Source organism: Peromyscus californicus, unplaced genomic scaffold, assembly GCF_007827085.1.
Source record: "Peromyscus californicus insignis strain IS unplaced genomic scaffold, ASM782708v3 Scaffold_20__1_contigs__length_68692818, whole genome shotgun sequence".
NCBI classification, from domain to species: domain Eukaryota; kingdom Metazoa; phylum Chordata; class Mammalia; order Rodentia; family Cricetidae; genus Peromyscus; species Peromyscus californicus.
In genome coordinates, this window is record NW_026294503.1 from 46,711,164 (window position 1) to 46,730,915 (window position 19,752).

The 19,752-nt window shown below is 50.9% G+C and overlaps 1 long non-coding RNA gene across 2 annotated transcripts; it reads right to left on the reverse strand.

Annotated features, from left to right (window-relative positions):
- Positions 1-4,815: 4,815 nt before the first annotated feature.
- Positions 4,816-17,090, reverse strand: LOC128116830 (uncharacterized). 2 transcript variants are annotated; one of them, XR_008220598.1, is made up of 3 exons: positions 13,870-17,090; positions 12,430-12,557; positions 4,816-6,115 (listed from the first exon to the last, which is right to left on the reverse strand). It is a non-coding gene; the product is annotated as an uncharacterized LOC128116830 (long non-coding RNA). The 2 variants fall into 2 exon arrangements; XR_008220597.1 differs by lacking the exon at positions 13,870-17,090 and adding an exon at positions 13,363-13,859.
- Positions 17,091-19,752: the final 2,662 nt, after the last annotated feature.

The following is a 19,752-nucleotide window of genomic DNA, read 5'->3' on the forward strand; positions in this document are numbered from 1 at the left end:
TTTGGCAATGGTCTTTTATGTTATTCCTCTCCTTCCTTTCCTTTCTCTGTGTGTTGGCATGAGAACCAAGCCAGACAAAACTCTCTTTGGAACCCCAGGCAGCACCTGTCAATACCAGTTAGATAGCCTTAGCCGCGTCCCCAACTCCTCTGTGCTAACGTTTCTTCAGCTCTCAAATCAAATTCCTGCCCTGTTTGTCTCGAGAGAGGACACACATTGGAGCAAAGGTAGTTCGAACAGACTGATACAACCAGTAAAAAGACCCGGAACTCAAATGCCTGATGGCAACTGTTGAAAAAAAGATGAACTAAGTTACAAGTTTAGTTCCCAGAACCCATTTCCAGCCTAGAACACCTCTAATTCCAGCTCCAGGGGAGCTATTCTGGCTTCTGTGTGCTCCAGCATGACTGTGTGTGTGTGTGTGTGTGTGTGTGTGTGTGTGTGTGTGTGTACGATGAAATAAATCTTAAAAACTAGCAAAGCTGAGTGTGGTAGTTTGTGTATGTAATCACAACACTCCTGCTGAGATCAGAGACTCAGGAAAACCAGCAGGTGAATTAGCCTGGAGTACACAACCCAGAAACAGGAGAGACTCTGTCTCAATTTGGTGGGAGGTAAGAACTGACTAGTTAACATTGTCTTCGACCCCCACATACATGCTGTAGCATGTGTCCACCTACACTCTCACACACATACACCATAATCATAATAAAAAACTTTAAAGTCCTGTGCCTTTAATCCCATAACTCAGGAGGCAGAGGCAAGTGGATCTCTGTGAGCTCAAGGCTACCCTGTCTATATAGTTCCAGGACAGCCAGGACTACACAGAGGAAACCCTGTCTTGAAAAAAAAAAAAAAGAGAGACAAGCAAGTAAATAAATGTAAATAGATAAAAAGGCTGGAAAGATGAGATAGCTAAATGAATGGCATGCTTCCGGTGCGAGTGGGAGGACCCTAGTACAAGACAGAGTTTCCATAGTGCACACAGCTGCAAATGAGACACCGTCTCAAGATGAGGTGGAAGGTGAGGACCAGCACCCAAGGCTGTCCTCAGACCTGCATGTGTGTGTGTGTCACGGCATGAACATCATGCATACACACATAAAACGGCACACACAAAAGACAGTACATTTCAGGGGGGGAGCTGTTTGTGAATTCCAGCAATTCTGGAAGATCATCAATTAGAGGTTAGCCTGAGCTACACAGCTATGTTCTTCATGGCTACATGGCTATGTTCAGGGCACCATTTGCCTCCCTGTCGTATTCACAACATAAAAGGAAATGTTGGGTCCAGAGTAGAAGTCAGATTTTTCTGTTTTCCCTTTCGCCCAATTTTCTGTGTTCATGAGATTTTTCACAAGCAAAAGAGTTTTGTTTGTTTTGAGTGTGTATGAATGAATGAATGCATGCAGTTGCCTGTGGAAGCCAGAAGAGGGCATCAGACCCCCTACATTGGAGTTACTTTGGTCCTTGGCAAGAGCCAATGGTGCTCATAACCGCTGAGCCATCTCCCTAGCTCTCCAAAGACAAGTCTCATAAACAAGGCTGTAGCCATCTGCAGGGCACCAGCCCTGGCTTTGTTTATTGGTGACTCTGCATTGGCACCTCTGGGTATGCTGCTCAGAGTTACTCAGGAGCTCTCCTCCAGGGCATGAAGTGACTCGGAGTGGGTGTGCCACCCTCAGCAGTGCCCGCAGCAAGTCTCTCTCCCAGCCCGGTGGTGGCACACGCCTTTAATCCCAGCACTCGGGAAGCAGAGGGTCTCTGTAAGTTCAAGGCCAGTCTGGTCTACAGAGTGAGTTCCGGGACAGCCAGCGCTACACAGATGGAAAACAACAAAAAGTTTCCTTTCCATCTCCTCTGCCCCATCCTTCACACCCTCCCCTGCCTCCATTCCTAGCAGTTCCTGCTTCCTCAGCAAGGCCTGTACCCTCCCCCATGTTTATAGCCAAAATTGTTCATACTTGGGAATCCCTGTGGTTTGAGGGACCAGGAACCATTTGTAATTTTATTTGTAAAAGAGAAAGATGTACCTGAAGTTGGGAGAATGGCTGTCCCGGTAGGCTTTTTAAAATAGCCATTCTGGCCAGGAGATGGTGGCACATGCCTTTAATTCTAGCAGCTGGGATACAGAGGCAGGCGGATCTCCAGGTTCAAGGCCAGCCTGGTCTACATAGTGAGTTTCATGACAGAGAAAACCTGTGTCGAAAAACCAAATTTGAAAAGGAAAGAAAGAGCAGCCATTGTGCAAATAAACCCTGAGAAACTCACAACCCCCTGCCTCATCCTCCTGAGTACTGGGATTAATAGGTGTTTTCCTTTTAATATATAACTCTTAGTTTTCTGTGTCTGTATGAGGGTATGTGCACCTGAGTACGGGGTCTGTGGAGATCAGCAGCATTGGAGCCTTTGGAGCTGCAGTTACAGTTGGTTGGTAGCTGCCTCACCTGGGTGCTGGGAAAGGAGCTCAGGACCTCTGCAAGAGCAGTCCGAGCTCTTAACCACTGAGCCATCTCTCCAGCCACCGGGTGTTGACTTTTTAAGAGACAACCTCGTGTTACTACTATATAGCTCAGGCCGGCCACCACCTCCACAGCTAGAGGTTTGTATCATCACATTCAGCCAGCAGCCTTGTTTGTGTTTTTGTTTTCAATTGTGATCCAGGCAGCAGGCACTGGGGTGCCCTGTGAACCTCTGCTTACCTTCCCCCAGTGGGGTGTACTGCAGGTTAACTTTCGGAGGTCCCGGCTAGTAGAGAAAAGGGTCTTCAGACCTTCGTCTGCTGCTCCCACTTACGCTGCCTCACTGTCCTGGTCCACCCTCAAAACGCTCTAGAATGGAATCCGTCTTTAAAGAGGAAGAGAGCTGAGCATTGCATGGTGGCACATACCTTTGATTCCAGCGCTCAGGAAGCAGAGGCAGGAATAGCTGTGAGGCCAGCCTGGTCTACAGAGTGAGCTACAGGACAGCCAGGACTATGTAGAGAGACCCCGTCTCGGAGGAGGAGGAGGAGGAGGAGGAGGAGGAGGAGGAGGAGGAGGAGGAGGAGGAAGAAGAAGAAAGAAGAAACAAATTGGGATAGAGATGTAACTCAGCAGTACAGGGCTTACCGAGTGTGCTTAAGGCAGCGAGTTCAATCCCTGGTGCTGAAATAAACATTACAGAAGAAGAAACTGAGGCTCAGAATTGCCCAAGGTCTCTTCCATACACTATCAGAGCTGAGATTCCAACCTGGGATAAAGAGCCTAAACGCTCAGTGCTTTCTCCATTGTTACCCTCCTATCCAAGAGGCCAGTGTCTGGCCCTGCCGTGCTAAAGGAGACCCCCCCCCCCCATCCCCACCCCGCTCCAACTCCCCTGAGCTAGCAGAAGTCAGCCACAGTGGCCAGATCTGATGTCTCTCCGTGGACTGTCTGAGCCTCCCAGACTGGTGGCAAGAGCCCTGGTGTACCTGGCAGGAGTGGAGAGGAAGACTGTTGTCTACACAAGAAGAGGGCACGACCTGACCCTGTCCCACACCTGCATGAATTGTTCCCCCAAACCTAGGCTCATACACTGAGATGGACTGCGGACCTGACCGGGTCTAGAGCCACCCAGGCATGCCTGTGAGGGATAATCCAGGTTGATTGAAGTGGGAAGACTCAACCTTCGCTGGGAGCAGCACCTTCCCATGGGCTAGGGGCTTGGTCTAACAAGAAAAGTGACGAAGAAGTGGCTGGCAATTTCGGCTAACCCTGACAGCTCAGTGCCATGGATCCACACTGCAGAAGATTTGAGCCACTCCTGAAGGTTGGCCTCTGACCTCCACACACCTGCACTTGATGCCTCCCCAATAAATACATGTAAAAAAATAAACAAGGTCTGCCTATTTATTTATTTTTATTTTTATTTTTTTAGATAGGGACCTGGCTGTCCTGGAACAGTGTAGACCAGGCTAGCCTCAAACCCCCAGAGATCCACCTGCACCACCACACCCACCAAGTTCTGCAAGTTCTGGCTCCTTCACGTTCCCTTATGGGAGGGTGTGAAGAGGGACGTTGGAGCTGAGATTCCAGGTGTAACTCCTCCCTAGCTGCACAAGGGACAGGACATTCACAGTGACGTTGTTTACAAACAGAACTGAGGTCCGCAAAGGAAAGTGATTCCCATGAGAGCAGAGCAGTTCACCCTCAACCTCCTTCTTGATCCTACTGTGCCCACCTCACGGGGCTCCATAACCTCAGGTTCTGGGGCGCACTCTAATAACCCATTCTTACTAGACTAGTGTCTCCTGGGAGTTGCTTGTATGTAAATGTGGGTGGTTAACGAAGTAAGAGGGCACCTATATAGCTGTATAGAAGTCAGCATCCCTGGGGTGGGACTTTTGGTGATAGAGCTGTTTGTTTAATGTATATACCTTTGAGACAAGGTCTCACTATGTAACCCTGGCTGGCCTGTAACTCTGTATGTAGACCAGACCAGCCTTGAACTTAGAGCAATCCACCTGCCTCTACCTCCTGTTAGATCAAAGGAGTGTGCCACCATATCTGGCTCATTCATTTTCTTCCTTAAATTTTCATTACATTTATTTATTCTCTCTGTATATATGAACATGTGTATATGTGCATACCTATACATGCACATCACAGTGCACATGTGGTCAGAAGACCACTTCCTCCACCATGTGGGTCCCAGGGACTGAGCTCAGGCCATTAGGCTTAGTGGTAAGAGCCTTCACCCAACTGAGCCATCTCTCTGCCTCCCCCAATTTTAAAAATATATATATATCTCCGTCTCTGTCTTTCTCTCTCTCTCATCATTTTTTTTATTTTTTTTTTGGTTTTTCGAGACAGGGTTTCTCTGTGTAGCTTTGCGCCTTTCCTGGAACTCACTTGGTAGTCCAGGCTGGCCTCGAACTCACAGAGATCCGCCTGGCTCTGCCTCCCGAGTGCTGGGATTAAAGGCGTGCGCCACCACCGCCCGGCATCATTTTTGTTTTGAGACAGGGTTTTCCTGTTTTGCTCAGGCTGGTCCTGAACCCCTAGACTCAAACAATCCTCCTGCCTCAGTCTCCTAAATAGCAGCTAGGACTATCCGTGCAGGCACCATGTCTTCCCTCCCATTTCCCTTCCCAGAGTCACTGTTGACACCCTGACTTAGATCACAGCCCCATCCCACCCAACAACCCTTCCAGTTCTCAAATCCAGCCATGACCTTACCCTCCCCTGGCCAGCATCCTCCTAATCCCAGATGTACACCCGAAGTCTGTTCTCACAGCAGCCTTGCATCCACCCAGAATGTCCTATGGCTCCCGTTACATCCAGAGCCAAATCTGTGCTCACATCAAAAGGCCCACAGTGGCCAGCCTCCTGTTCCCCAGGCACTACCTGGTACTCAGGTCTAGTTCTTTGAGCGGGTGCCTCCTATGTTACAGCACCTACTTATTGGTGAAATTATTAAGGCCACTCCACGTAGTTAAAAGGGAGGTTTATTTTGTGGGGTAACTCACAAATGAAGGGATAGGTAGGTCGCGCGGGATCTAGGAAAGGTGTAGCTCAGTCCAGCGGTGTTCTCTGGAGAACTCTGCTCGGTCTACCTCCAGCGTCCAGGGTCCAGGAACCAAGAGCGCCCGCCACATCCGAATCTCGGGTCTTCAGGGTCCTCTCTCAGCCCCGCCTTGTAGGCGTGACAGTTACCGAAGCCTCAATGGGGGTTGGAACTTCCAGATCAAAGCTGGAATGGCTACCCACTACACCTACTGCCTGTCTGTGCTGCCTGGAGAGGCTTCTGCACACCTCCTTAGACTCCTGCTTTTCTCTCTGATACCCAGCAGGACCCATGTTGTCGTAGTAACGAGGCCAGCCACCACTAGGTGGCGATTCAGGCACATGCAGGGCAGTGACTGGGGTTTTGCTTCTGGAGTTCTCCTCAGAGGAAAGTCTCCCCAACCTTCCGCCAGATGGAACTGTGGAACACCAGCGGACTCACTCTCGGCACTACCGGCCTTCCGGGGGCTGTAGTGTACACAGTCGAGGGATATCCACAGACCCTGGACCCACTGCCGCAGACTGGGCTTCTAAGCTTTGGGGTTGGGGGGGTTTGGGGGGGCTGGATCCATAGGTTCCAAAGAGTGAAGCTGGGGAAAAAGTGACATTGGAGAACTGAGTTCAAGTTCAGCCAGAGCACAGGGTATGGGATGAGAGAGTCAACCTGGAGCTGCACCCTCTTTCCCTAACCCTCTGGATACAGTTGACAAGCCAGCCCCAAGCCTGGATTTCTCTGGCTGTCAAAAGGAATGATAAATGTGAGCAAGGACTGGAACTCTATGGGGAGCTGAGCTGGCCTTGCTATGTTATAACTGAGGCTGAGGCGCTTTCTCGGGTGAGTCCTGTGTGCAGGCAAGCAGTATGTGGACTTGGGAAGAAGAAGAAGACAAGAAACATGGGGCCTCAACGTCCCGCTGTCAAATAGGACATCTCTGCGGCCTCCCCTGCCCTGAGGCCTGTGACCTGAAATATCCATGTGTCTTCAGTTGTGTGAGTATGATTGTGTGTGTGTGTGTGTGTGTGTGTGTCTGCATGTGTGTGTCAAGGCCTAAGAGTGTGTGCCCACATCCAGGAGCCCTCTCATTTTGGCAGAGGGCCAGGAACCAGGAGACAAGGGACTTTGATCCTCATGCCAGGAGTCCAAGAGCCGAATGACCAGCTCAGTCAGCAGTATGACAGTACCCCCTTAGAGGGGGCAGCACACCCCGCTTCTAATGCCCCACCCCCACCCCGATAGGTGGATAATCTCTCTCCTTCATGCCACAGTTATTCCTTATTTGCATTTACATTCAGATCCTTGCAGGGTTTTCCTCCTAAGTGAGCATAGCATCTGATTCCCAACCCTGACCCCCTAGACATGGAGGCTATGGACCTGCTGGCAGAGGTGGGGGAGTGGGAGGGGATGGAAGAGTTGGGGGAGTAACTATCCTAAGCTCAAAGTCAGGCTAGCTGAATTACTGAGCATTCATTTGACATTTATGTGTAAATAATGATTTGTATATATCTATTTCATTCTCAGAACAACCCTTTAAGGGGTGTGTGTGTGTGTGTGTGTGTGTGTGTGTGCTGGAGACTGGACTCAAAGCCTTTTTTTTTTTTTTTTTTTGGTTTCTCTGTGTAGTTTTGGTACCTGTCCTGGATCTCACTCTATAGACCAGGTTGGCCTCGAACTCACAGAGATCTGGCTCTGCCTCCTAAGTGCTGGGATTAAAGGTGTACGCCGCCGCTGCAGCCGCCACCCATCCCAACCTCCTTTTAAAGGACCTTAATGCCCATTTTACAGATGAGAAAAGAGAATTTGGTGCTAGAGAGATGGCTCAGTGGTTAAAAGCACAAACTGCTCTTGCAGATCTGATTTCGGTCTCAGCATCCATATCAGGCACTTCACAATTGCCTGTAACTCTGGCCAGGGGTGCTCTGACAACTTCTGTGGGCACTTTCATCTCCTGGAGGCCCTGTCAGAGCTGCACTCTCCCTCATCTTCCCCCGGATCTCTGGACATATGAGCCCTGGGGACAAGGACCATGTTGGCGTCCTAAGATTCACGTCCTAAGATTCACGGCTAGACTGTTAAAGATTCCCAGCAGTGTTTATAAGAGGGACGACCATGTTGATACTGGCTGGACACTCCTAGATGTCAGGCCTTATGCTGGGTGCTTTTCAGGCATGTTCCCAAGCCATCTTTCCCAGGGTTCTCCTCAGGAATTACATATGTTAACACCCTTGTACAAGTCAGCAAACAGGCATAGAGAGGTGAGGTAATCTGCCCAAAGCAGTACAGCTGAGAAATGCCATGGACAGGATTCAAACTCGGTCTGTCTAGGTCCAGAGCCTATGTCTCACCCTCTTGCCATTCTAAACTGAACTGTTAGGAGACGGAGAGTCTAGTCAGGCATGGTGGCACACGCCTTTGATCCCAGCACTCTGGAGGCAGAGGCAGGTGGATCTCTGAGTTCGAGGCCAGCCTGGTCTACAAAGAGAGTTCCAGGACAGCCAGAACTGTTGCACAAAGAAACCCTGTCTCAAAATAACAAAAAGAAAGAAAAAAGAAAATCAAACCTAGCTTTGGTGGCTGCTCTAAGACCCAGCCAGGACTTTCAGTTGTATAGGGAGTCCACCCGATGCATGTTAGCCCTGGACATGAGATCATGGACCCCCTGTACTCTCCAGGGTTTAGGGTCCCCCAGAGGTGCAAGCAGTTTCTTCTCAAGAGACTTATCTGTTTACCCTGGACAGGCCTGGATTCTGTCATGACCATAAACACTTAGCACTGGCCTGGGTTCCCCACTGGCCTCTCAAAAGCCTGAAGGTCCACCACATGGACCTGCCTCAACTGAATCTACCAGGCTGAGCTGAATCCCAAGGGGAGACCTTGCCTTGGAGGAGGTGGGAATGGGGGGAGCATTACGGGGGGGGGGCGACTAGGGGGTGGGAGGAGGGAGGACAGGGAAATCCGTGGCTGATACGTAAAATTAAATTAATTATAAAATAAAATAATATATAAAAAATAAAACACAATAAATAAATAAATAAATAATCAAGGGGGAAAAAAAGCCTGAAGGATGCCCCTCCCAGGGAGGGGCGTAAGGACTAATTTGAGATGTGGGAAACAGAACAGGGAGTGTGAGGTGGGGTAAGCTGGGTGGAGGGTAGGGAGCTGGCCAAGGCCTGAGAGTTTAAAAATACATCCTGTCAGCTACAGCCTGGGCTCCCAGGGCCTAGTGACGTCACAGGGGCACAGGATGTCCCTGGCAGAGGCTGGGAATAGCAGAGGGGACATGGCAGGGGGAGGGGCAGAGGGGCTCCTAATCTACTCCTTTTTGTACTGGGGAAGCTATGTCTGCAGAGAGCACCTATCTAGGGACAAAAGGGATCATCAGTCACATTCCTCACAGATTCCATTCTGCATCTGAAAAAATGAGGACCAGGGAGGTTGTTCCTGAGACCCCACTTTGAGAGATTTGGGGGTCTCTGGACACAAGCAGTGCTGGCTTAGTGTTTGTGATCCTGGAAGTGGGCTTGGGAATGGATGGGAGAAGCACTGTTTGGCAGACAGCTCCCGTCCCCCTCGGTGGAGGGCTCTGGGGAGGCCAGGAGAGCAAATGCAAACTTTGGTTTGGTTTGATGGAGCTAGCCTCTGCTCCAGACCCTGCTCCACACTCCCAGCACCAGAAGGGACCAGATAGGGAGTAGTACTGTCTTTTTTTTTTTTTTTTTTGGTTTTTCGAGACAGAGTTTCTCTGTGTAGCTGTGCGCCTTTCCTGGAACTCACTCTGTAGCCCAGGCTGGCCTCGAACTCACAGAGATCCACCTGCCTTTGCCTCCCGAGTGCTGGGATTAAAGGCCTGCGCCACCACCGCCTGGCCAAGTACTATCATTTTATAGATGACCCAAGGTGGACACAGTGGCCTGTTCCAAGCCAGACACCCAAGCACATCATGCCCAGCTAGGATGGATCCAGCCTCCCGAGTTCAGTAGCTATTGAAGGAACCAGCTCCACTGCTAAGATGGAGTTTGGGGTGGGAGGGAAGCTGGGGTTTATCTTTCCCTCTTCCCTTCTTCCCCCTGCTGTGCTCAGAACAAAATTCAGCCCTTCTCCTGGCCAAGGTTCTCCTTGGGGCAGCCTTCTCTCTCTTGAATCTGCAACCTGTAAGCCTCAGCCTCACCCAGGTGCTCCCAGATCCCCAAAGTGATTGCTATTTCTGGCCTCTGAGTGGTTGAACAAGCTGTTCCGGCTGTGTGGATTGACCCCACCTGTCTCTGCCTAGGAACCTTCCAGTGCTGACTGAGCCACCCACTACACCATCAGACAACAATCATGATGATGACTGAGGTTGCTGTCTTTCTCTTTGTGGGCCAGTATGTTCGCAATGATTGGACTTTTTGTTTTGTTTTGTTTTTTTTTATTTTTCGAGACAGTTTCTCTGTATAACCCTGGCTGTCCTGGAACTCACTCTGTAGACCAGGCTGGCTTTGGAACTCACAGAGAACCACCAGCCTTTGCCTTCCAAGTGCTGGAATTAAAGGTGTGTGCACTATCACCGCCCAACCTGTTCCGCTGTGTAGCCCTGGCTGGCCTCGAACTCACAGAAATCTGCCTGCCTCTGCCTCTCGCCACCACCGCCGGGCTTGGGCCTTCATTTTTATTCATCTCTCCAATCCCAGTGTCTAACAAATGCCTGGATAAGGGAATTAAATTGGGTCTTGAGTCTGTCCCATTCTAGAATGGACTTTGTCCACCACGTCTCATGTCCTATCCAAACCCTGTAAAATGGGGAAGTGTGAGCAAGGTCCACGCTTTAGGGTTTATAGAGGCTGGGGTTGGCTGTATCTCTTAAGGGCATTAAGAGGATGGGGGACAAAGGGTGGGGACACTTGAGGTCAAGTTTGGCTGTTCCTACTTGGTTGGCCCCATCTATCCTCCAGGGAGGCCATCAAGTCCTGTCTGCCCCGACTTTTCACCCAGCTCAAGAAATCAATGCAGGCCTCAGTCCCTGTCTGCCCCTCCTACTTACCCTGCTTGGTTCCAAACCTTAGAAACCCTGGGGAGGGGCCTGGCACTGGGGAGGTAGAGGCAGACCGACCCCTCTGAGTTTAGAAGCCAGCCAGGGATACACAGTGACTCTGTTGGAAAGTGAAGCAAAATCGAATCAAATCCTGGGGATGCAGAGGTTCAATTATTGCTAAGGTGACCCCTGCTTAAGTGCAGGGGGCCCTGATGTGGAAACCTGGATCCAGCAATGTTGAGCAGCCTCCCAGTGACTGTAGCCCTGCTTTAGGGGCGCCTCGCTGGGGCAACAGCGAAGTGGAGGACGATGTCCTGATCAGGAGAGGTAATGTAAAAGGCAATCCGCAGCGGCCTTGTGCCCCTTCGTCCTTTCTCAGGAGTGAGGGGCTGTACCAGCCCCAGCACCTGCAGAATCAGTTCTGGGCAGCGGGGCTCCGCGTAAACATCGCCAAGGCGGATGGCGAAGTCAGCGCCAGTCGGCTGCAGGAACTGAACCGCCGCCCCGACAGCGGGGGCGAGTGGGGCTCCAGCAAGCAGGTACTCCTGGCTCACCAGCTCCTCCTCCTTCCCCGCATCCCAACTCTCCTTCTCCCTCCCTGCATCCCGGCTCACTCCTCCCTCCCCAGGCCCGGGACACGGAGGCCAGCACGGCGGGCGCCGTGGGGGCCGTGCAGTCACGCGCAGGGAACAGCAGGCTATTCATAGGAGGACGTCCCCGCCTGCCCGGCCCTCGCCTCGCCTTACATAACCTTCCTTTCCTTCTTCCTCCTGTGCGCTCTGCGGGGCGGGGCAGTGGGGGGGGGGCAGCCTCGTGGAGCCCAGCCTCCCCTTACTGCCCACAGGGAAACTGAGGGCTAGCTCAAGCTGGGCACTCGCACTGCTTACGGGCATGGCTGCCTATGTCGGCAAAGATGGGTGAACAGCCCAGCCCCACCTGGGACCGTGGCTTCTCTTGCTCTGGGGGAGGTCTCCTGCTCAGGAAGTTTTCCTTCCACAGCCACCCCACCTGGTCAGGGAAGCATGCAGGTGCCTGGGCCTTGCCTCTTCTCGGTGACCTTGGGCCAGTTGTGCCTCTGAGTCTCAATATACCTACCTACAAAATGGCCTTTCCTTCTGACATAGTAAGAAAAAAAAAAAAAGCCTTGTCACCTGGTAAATATAGCCAGTGACTGGGGAGCTTACTTAATGGTCCCTGATGCTCTCTCAGAGAACCTGGCATAGAACCCCGCCCTGAGTACCTGGGGCAGTCAACTCCTTGTGGACCTTGGTCTCTGCTCAGGGAGCCTGTGGTCCTACTTGTCTCTTGGCTGGGCCACAGGTGGAGCTGGAGTCCGTGTCCAGTGCCAGTATGACCACCAGGAACGGGACACCTAATAGTCATTGCAGCCCCTCCTCCCACATTCTCACCTTAGTGGACCACTATCTGTGCCAAGTTGTGTGTCTGAACTGTGTGTGTGTGTGTGTGTGTGTGTGTGTGTGTGTGTGTGTGTGTGTGTGTGTGTGTGTGCTTACTACAACTCTGGCTGGCCTGGTATTTACAACAAAGACCAGGCCTATCTGTAAGTGTCAAAGATCCACCTGCCCCAGCCTCCCAGTTGCTGGGAGGATGAAAGGCTGTCTGGGACTCACCATGCAGCCCAGACTGGCCCAGAAGGGAAGCAGTCCCAGACGGCTCCACACGGCTCCACCGCTTGTCTTAAGCATCTAATAAGAGTAATTTTTTCTAGGATGGGGAGACATCTGAGCCTTCTCTGGCAGCTTTGACTCATTTGCAAAGTGGAGACAGTCACCTTCTCCTTCTCTCTCCGAAGCCTGGTTTACCGGCAGGATGAGAACCATTGTACCTGCTCCACTTAATAGCCTGGAATGTGAGCCAGGGCTTTCGGCTCATCTTACCTTCAGTGACAAAGGGGAGGGGCAGCATCGGTGTCCTTCTATAGTTGAGGAAACGGAAGAATGAAGGAACTCCATGGGACATCCTGGTTTGCATTTTCTTACCATAGCCTCTGGGTTGTAGCCCAGCACTAGAGAAGGAAAATAGAAGTTTCAGGGGAGCTGGAGAGGTGGCCCAGCAGTTCCAAGTGCTTGGTACTCTTACAGAGGACCCAAGTTCCATTCCCAGAGCCCATATCAGACAGCTCACAACTTGCATATAACCCTTTTCTGGCCTCTGCACACACATGCATATATCCACATGTACACACACAGTTTAACACCTAAAAAAAAAAAAATCTTAAAAAAAAAAAAAAAAAAAAAGGCTGGGGAAACCGGCAGTCATTCTCTTGACGAGCTGTAACTTTGTAAGTGACACTGCCGTGTTCAGGACACGGCTCCAGCTCCACGTGTGGCAACACCACACTCTATGTCCTTCAGTCAATGTTTGCTGAATGAGTGAAGGAATGCCTGTAACCCTCTGCCCCTGAGTACTTGGCTCATGTGCCTGGGACTCTGCCAACAATGTCCATAATGAGGCCAGGCATCTGGGGTCATCTGTTGTGTTCCAAGGAGCCCCTTAGCCCTTCTCTGATCCAGCCCCGGCTTTGAGAACCCTCTAGGGGCCACTCAGCTGGCCTTTACTCTTGGCCCGCAGGGGTAGCTAGTAGGGAGGCACCCTTCCCTCTACTGACTCCTGTGAGTCCCTCCCGTATACAATGAGAGGGAAGAGCCGACTATGGCGTTTTCAACAACGCACATCAAGTTCCTGCCACACAGGAGCCTTTAAGAAACAAAGGCCATTACTGCTTATTAAGGTGGTCACAATAGTGAAGCTTATTCCATTAAGTGCCTTCTGGGTGAGAGTCCCCATCTCAAGGCCTGCTATGTACTCACCCCTGAAGAAGAAGATGCCACTTTTCAGCTGAAGAGCTCTATTTCAGAGCCAGGTGTGGTGGCGCACACCTTTAAACCCAGCTCTCCCGAGGCAGAGGCTCTCAGATCTCTGTGACTTCAAGGCCAGCCGAGGCTGCAGAGTGAGACCCTGTCTCAAAACTTAAAAACAAAAGGGCGGAGTTTTAGAGGGGCTGTCACTTAATCATTTCGTAAGGCTAGTAAGGAAGTCAGGTGAGCAATCCAGGTCAGCATTTTGGGGGTTCTGCTTTTTTTTTTTTTTTCTTTTTCCAGACAGGGTTTCTCTGTGAAACAGTCCTGGCTGTCCTGGAACTCACTCTGTAGACCAGGCTGGCCTGTAACTCCAGAGATCCACCTGTCCCGGCCTCCCGAGTGCTGAAACTAAAGGCGTGCACCACCACCGACCGACCGACCGACCGGCTGGGGGTTCTGCTCTTAAAGAATTTTGCTCAAATGGTAGCAGTCAGTTATATAGGGAAACAGAGATACCAGGTAGAGAGGGATTGCTGAGCTCCCCGCAGGGTGTCAAGCTCCTTCCTCCAAAGAGCTGGCCCTCTCCTTGGCCAAGGCGGCAGGACAGGTTGTAAGAACAAGCCCTTTGCTCAGGCTGGCTGCCCCCCACCCAGTCGGCCAGCTGCCCATACCCTCTGCCAGCCACTGTTCCCTGTCAGTCAGCCAAGCTGTGAAGCAGTCTAGGACATTGTGTCCAGAGAGAGGTCCCAGCAGGCTCCCTACCTCCGAGACCCATGGTGCTGAACTGGCCCGCCCCTCTGGGCCTTGGGCCAACCTGGCCTTGTCCCCAGCCCTGACATGAACAGGAGGCCAGTGCTGCCCTCCCAGAGACTGAGGTTCAGCTAGTCCTCTGCCTACCTTGCTTCCAGCCTTTCCTAAGAGGGGTGCTCTGCTCATGCCCTTTGCCTAGAGTCCAACTTCTGACAAGTCCCATGGGACAGGCTCCCTGGGTACCTCTCAGGACAAGCCGACTGGACGCAGAGATGCCTGTTCTTCTGCCTTACAATTTTTTTTCTCCTTTGCCTGTATCAATATGCCAGCCAGCTGATTCAAGGTGAGAGGCCCTCTTAGACAGAGACCCAACTGTGTATGTGGGGCCCTGTGCCCTGTGAGATGGGTGCGGTCTTGTCTCTCCACTGAAAGATAAGAAAGTTGAATGCAGAGAGAGGCCAGCTTTATGCAAAGCCACACAGCATAAACTGACGCCACAGTGTCAAGTAGGATGGGGGCTGAGGGACATGGCCCTCAGGACATTTGTTACCCATACTTACATTTGTAGCTTCATTATTTTTTTTGTTTGTTTGTTTGGGAGACATCATCTCATGTAATCCAGGCTGGCCTCAAACTCAGCATGTAGCCTAGGGGGGCCTTGAACTGCCGTCCTCTTGCTACCGCTTCCTAAGTGAGGGATTGCAGGGGTGTCCCACCAAGTCTGGCTTTAATTGGACACATTTTGACAATACCCATGAATCAATCAATCCATGACCACCCACAACCAAAGTAAAAGATCTGTGTGTTAACCATCAGGGTTTCCTGGTCCCTTTTAATGGTCCCTTCATGGCTGTCCCTGCCCCATCCCCAGGCATCCACTAATCTGCTGCTTTTCGATTAGTTGACATTTTCTGTCATTTTCTCTGAGTGGAACCAAACAGTATGCATTCTTCCCTCTTCAGTCCGGCTGACATTCTGCATTTTTATTTTGAGATTCATCCATGTTGTCCCATGTCATCAGCGGTTCGATATTTTTTAATCACAGAATAATAGTCCCTAGTACGGATATACTACACAGTCTGTTCAACCACGCAAGGACAGTAAGATGTTTCCACTTTGGAGACCTATTTATCTATCTATCTATCTATCTATTTATTTTTGTTGTTGTTGTTTTTTGGTTTTTCGAGACAGGGTTTCTCTGTGTAGTTTTGGTGCCTGTCCTGGATCTCGCTCTGTAGACCAGGCAGGCCTTGAACTCACAGAGATCTGCCTGGCTCTGCCTCCCAAGTGCTGGGATTAAAGGCATGAGCCACCACACCTGGCATACTGCTTCTTATGGGAAATACACAGCCATGAAATAGTTAGATCATTTGGTGAACACATGATGGTAACAAAGATCGCCTCTGTGTTTTATTTGTTTGCTTGTTTCCTTGAGAAAGGGTCTCAGTGTATAGTCCTGGCTGGCCTGGAACTGGCCATGTAGACCAGGCTAGCCTTGAACTTTTCACATTCCTGCTTCTGACTCCTTAGAGCTGCAGGAGGCATGTGTGTGTGCCACCACACCTGACTTTACTGTTTTCTTAATTTTTTTTTAAAGTTACGTCTATTGATTTACATTGTGTGGGGTAGGGCAGGGGTACGTGCACTACAGCACACTTGTGGAGTCAAGAATGACTTGCTGGGTTCTTTCCTTCTACCATGTAGGTCCCAGGGCTCAAAATTGTCAGGCTGGTGGCAGGTGCCATTACTTGGGCTTTCTTTTAAAGTTTCACATTTCTACATTTGTGTACTCTGACTGGCCCTGGTGGCTTCATGGAGTCATCCACACTTGCTATGCTCGTGACTTTGCCTTCTCTAACCTTGAGTCTTTCTTTTTCTTTTGATTTTTCAAGACAGGGTTTCTCCGGGAGGCAGAGGCAGGCGGATCTCTGTGAGTTCGAGGCCAGCCTGGGCTACAGAGTGAGTTCCAGGAAAGGTGCAAAGCTACACAGAGAAACCCTGTCTCGAAAAAAGCAAAAACAAAAAATAAAAATAAAAGAGTTTCTCTGTGTAGCCCTGGCTGTCCTGGAACCTGTAGACCAGGCTGGCCTTGAACTTAGAGATCTGCCTGCCTCTGCTTCCCCAGTGCTGGGATTAAAGGCATGCGCCACCACCATTACCTTGAGTTTTGGTCTTCCTCTGGTTTCACCACCAACCCCTCGGGGTCCCCTCAATACCAAGTCCAAGGGATCTCACCAGTTCCACTGTGGTACCTGGCACATGAGCTGGCCCTAATTCCTCCCCTACTGGCTTTTATCCACCCTTCCACCCTCTGAAAAGCCTGCCAGGGCCGGGCAGAAGTGTTGGAGCCCATTTGGGTTTCCTCGTGGCTTTACCCAGCAGGTCCGCATAGAGAGGATGATTAGACCACGGGCCTGAGTGCAGGTGTCTGAGATGGCATGCATTTGACTGTGCTGCGGGGGGAGGAGGTCTTTTGCTCCACCCCTTGGCATTTCTTTAAATACCCTAGGGCAGAGACAGTCAAGGCCCGATGGATTAGGATCCAGGCCCTCTCGAGGCTATCCTGTATTTTTAATCTGTTTCTCCCCTCACTATCCTTCTATTTAATATTTCCTGCTGCTCCTACTCAAGAGTACTCTAGGGAAAATATGGGGGTGAAGGATGGGCCCCCACACGGAAGCCTCCTCTCTGCACTCATTGCTCCCTAAGCTTTCTTCTGGTGTGGATCTCAGGGTTTTGAAGGAAGGATGATCAGGCTTTGTTCCCATCCTCCTCCTCCACCTCCAGAATGCCCCATCACACCTAAGGACAGGGCCTGGGCTTCTCCTCAGCAAGCTCAAAGCCTACCGTAGCAAGGAGAGTTCTGGAAAGGTTTGTCAGTTGAATATGTGAAAGCAGTGGTGGCTCACGCCTTTAATCCCAGCACTCGGGAGGCAGAGGCTTGCGGATCTCTGTGAGTTCGAGGCCAGCCTGGGCTATAGAGTGAGTTCCAGGACAGGCTCCAAAGCTACACAGAGAAACCTTGTCTCGAAAAAACAAAAAAACAAAAAAACAAACAAAAAAAAAAAAAAAAGAAAAGAAAAAGAAAAATTCAGTTATAAAAGAAGCTACCTGTAGTAAGGCATGATGGTGCAGGCCTTTAATCCCAGCACTCAGGAGGCAGAGCCAGGCAGATCTCTGTGAATTTGAGGACATTCTGGTCTCCATAACAAATTCCAAGACCTCTAAGGCTATATATACCTTGTCTAAAAAGAAAGTAGTAGCTCCCACCCCACCCCCCCACCCCCACCCCCAGACACGGTCTCATGTAAGCAAGGTTGGCTTCAAACTCCTGCATAGTCAAGGATGATCTTAAACTCCAGCTCCCAAGTACTGGGGTTAGAGGTTGGCACCACTTCACCCAGTTTATCGGTGCTAGGGACGGAACCCAGGACTTCATGAATGCTAGGCAAGCACTCTACCAGTTGAGTTACATCTCCACATTTCTTTGTAGTAAGGAGAACCTCACTTCAAGAGACAGGAATTTTGTCTTCTATTTATCCTGTGTTTTCCTCCTGCCTAAAAAGTGTCAGCCCTAGGGTTGGGGATTTAGCTCAGTGGTAAAGCGCTTGCCTAGCAAGCGCAAGGCCCTGGGTTCGGTCCTCAGCTCCGGAAAAATAACAACAACAAAAAGTCAGCCCTTATGGAGGCTCTGTGTTTTTTGTTAGGCATACTAGGTTAGGCAAGTGCTCTACCACTGAACTACATTCCTGGCTCCATGTTGAATGTTGAATGTTGTGTGTGGAATAGAGTGGATTGGGTCAGAGCAGAGCTAGAAGAACCCAGAGATCCAGGCTGCAGGCCTGTCCTCCTTTCCAGCCTTCCCTAGTTCTACTGTAGCCCTGGAGTAGCTTGGTGAGGTCTTGTGTGTGGAGGGTGTCTTAGCTGTCCCGTGGCCCCGCCTCGGAACTTGCCCATCATGTCACCCTTTCTACCCAGGAATGGTGTCATAGGTGCCTCACTAGAGCAGGGAACGGCGCTAGCCAGGAGCAGCTCAAATGGCCTAGCTGAAGAGGGGCTTGGGCCTACTGTTGCTTATTGTACCAATGGGAATGGATGTCAAGAGAATTTCAAGGTCACACAGTGAATTGGCAGCTTTGAGGACCTAGAACCTACTTCTCTTGCCGGCAGTGAAGCTCCCTAAGTTCCAAGTCCGATTGCCTAGGGGCTTGGAGACTTTCTGGCTGGGCCCTGACAAGACTTGGCCAGACTGATCAGGTTCATGGCAAGGAGGAGGGGGTGCACCTCTCTATGTTGATACGCTCACAGGGAGAAGTAGAGGACACCGAGTGTCATCCTGTGGCCTAAGGACACTGACTCAGGCAGGCCTTGACAAGGGAGCAGGGTTCACTGTGAGTCACCCCTATTTCTCTACCTGCCTCTCCAGGGAGAAATTCCCAGGAGGTTTCAGGGACACGCGTCAAAGGCTCCTCCTATCCTGAGGCAAGAGGCCCGGTCCCAGGAAAAGAGTAGAGCTCACCACACTTCACCTCTTGCTGAGACAAGCAGCCTCCCGTCTAGGCAAAGGGCAAGGCAGAAGCAACTTCTGCTCTGAGAAGTTTCCTTTTCCACCCAGCTTGGGTTTCGGCCTGTTTGCTGATGTAGGGAGGTGTAACCGGACTGGGCTGGCCGGAGCATTTGAAGATGGACAATAAAGCCATGACGAAAATGATACTTGCCTTGTTTGATCCAGACCAGCCAGTGTGCTCAGCATTTTCCCACCCATCATTTCATCTTCACGAGGAGGTGCAATTAGTAGCCCCATCTTAAGAGAGGAGGGAATGAAGCGGAGAAGCAGCGGAGTGGTCTGTTCAAGGGTTCCCAGCTGGCAAGTGGCAGGGTGGGCCTGGAACCTGTCTGGAGGGGCAGGGTTTACTCTTCCGGACAGGCTCCCTAGAGCCTTGCCTTTCTCTTCTGTAGCTAACTTGGACTGTCTTCACTGTTTCCAGGAAGCCTTCTGTGGTCTGTGTTCTCCCAGAGCCTTGTGCTTGTATGCCTTGACACTGCTCTGCTACCTGGAGTCCCAGAATCCCATGCATAAATGAGTCCTTTTGGGAAGGACCCTTTGAGTCTACCAGAACGTTTATTTTTTATTTTTATTTTTTATAAATAGGCTTGGTAGCAAGTGACCTTACCCTCTGAGTCATCTCTCCCCTGGCCCCAGAAAACTCTTTCTACCCCTTTGTTGCAGGAAGGGCCCCAGGCAGCCCCCCTCAATCCTCTAGATCTCCTCCCTCACACCTCTTCAGAGCCACTGAGCTGTTTGGGACTAAATGGAGGTCTGAATGTGTGAGGATGCATTGCCCAGACCCTTCATGTCCAAGTATGTGTTGGGAAGTTGAGCAGATTGTGGTACCTGCTGAGTCAGGACCTGTGTTTACAGTAGTATAAATAGGAGTGAATGGCTGAGATGCCATCTCAACCCTGTCCTGGGCCCCCTGTTGACAGGCAACCTGGACATGGGGCATGGAGATAGACTGGCCTGTCAGGACCTGTGTGAATGGCTCTGTGTGGACCAAGACCTCCCTTGCTCACAGGCTCTGTGGAAAGAAAATGGCCAACATAGAGGGCTTGACATCAGGGCTGCTGGGACCTTGGCCAGAAGTTGGA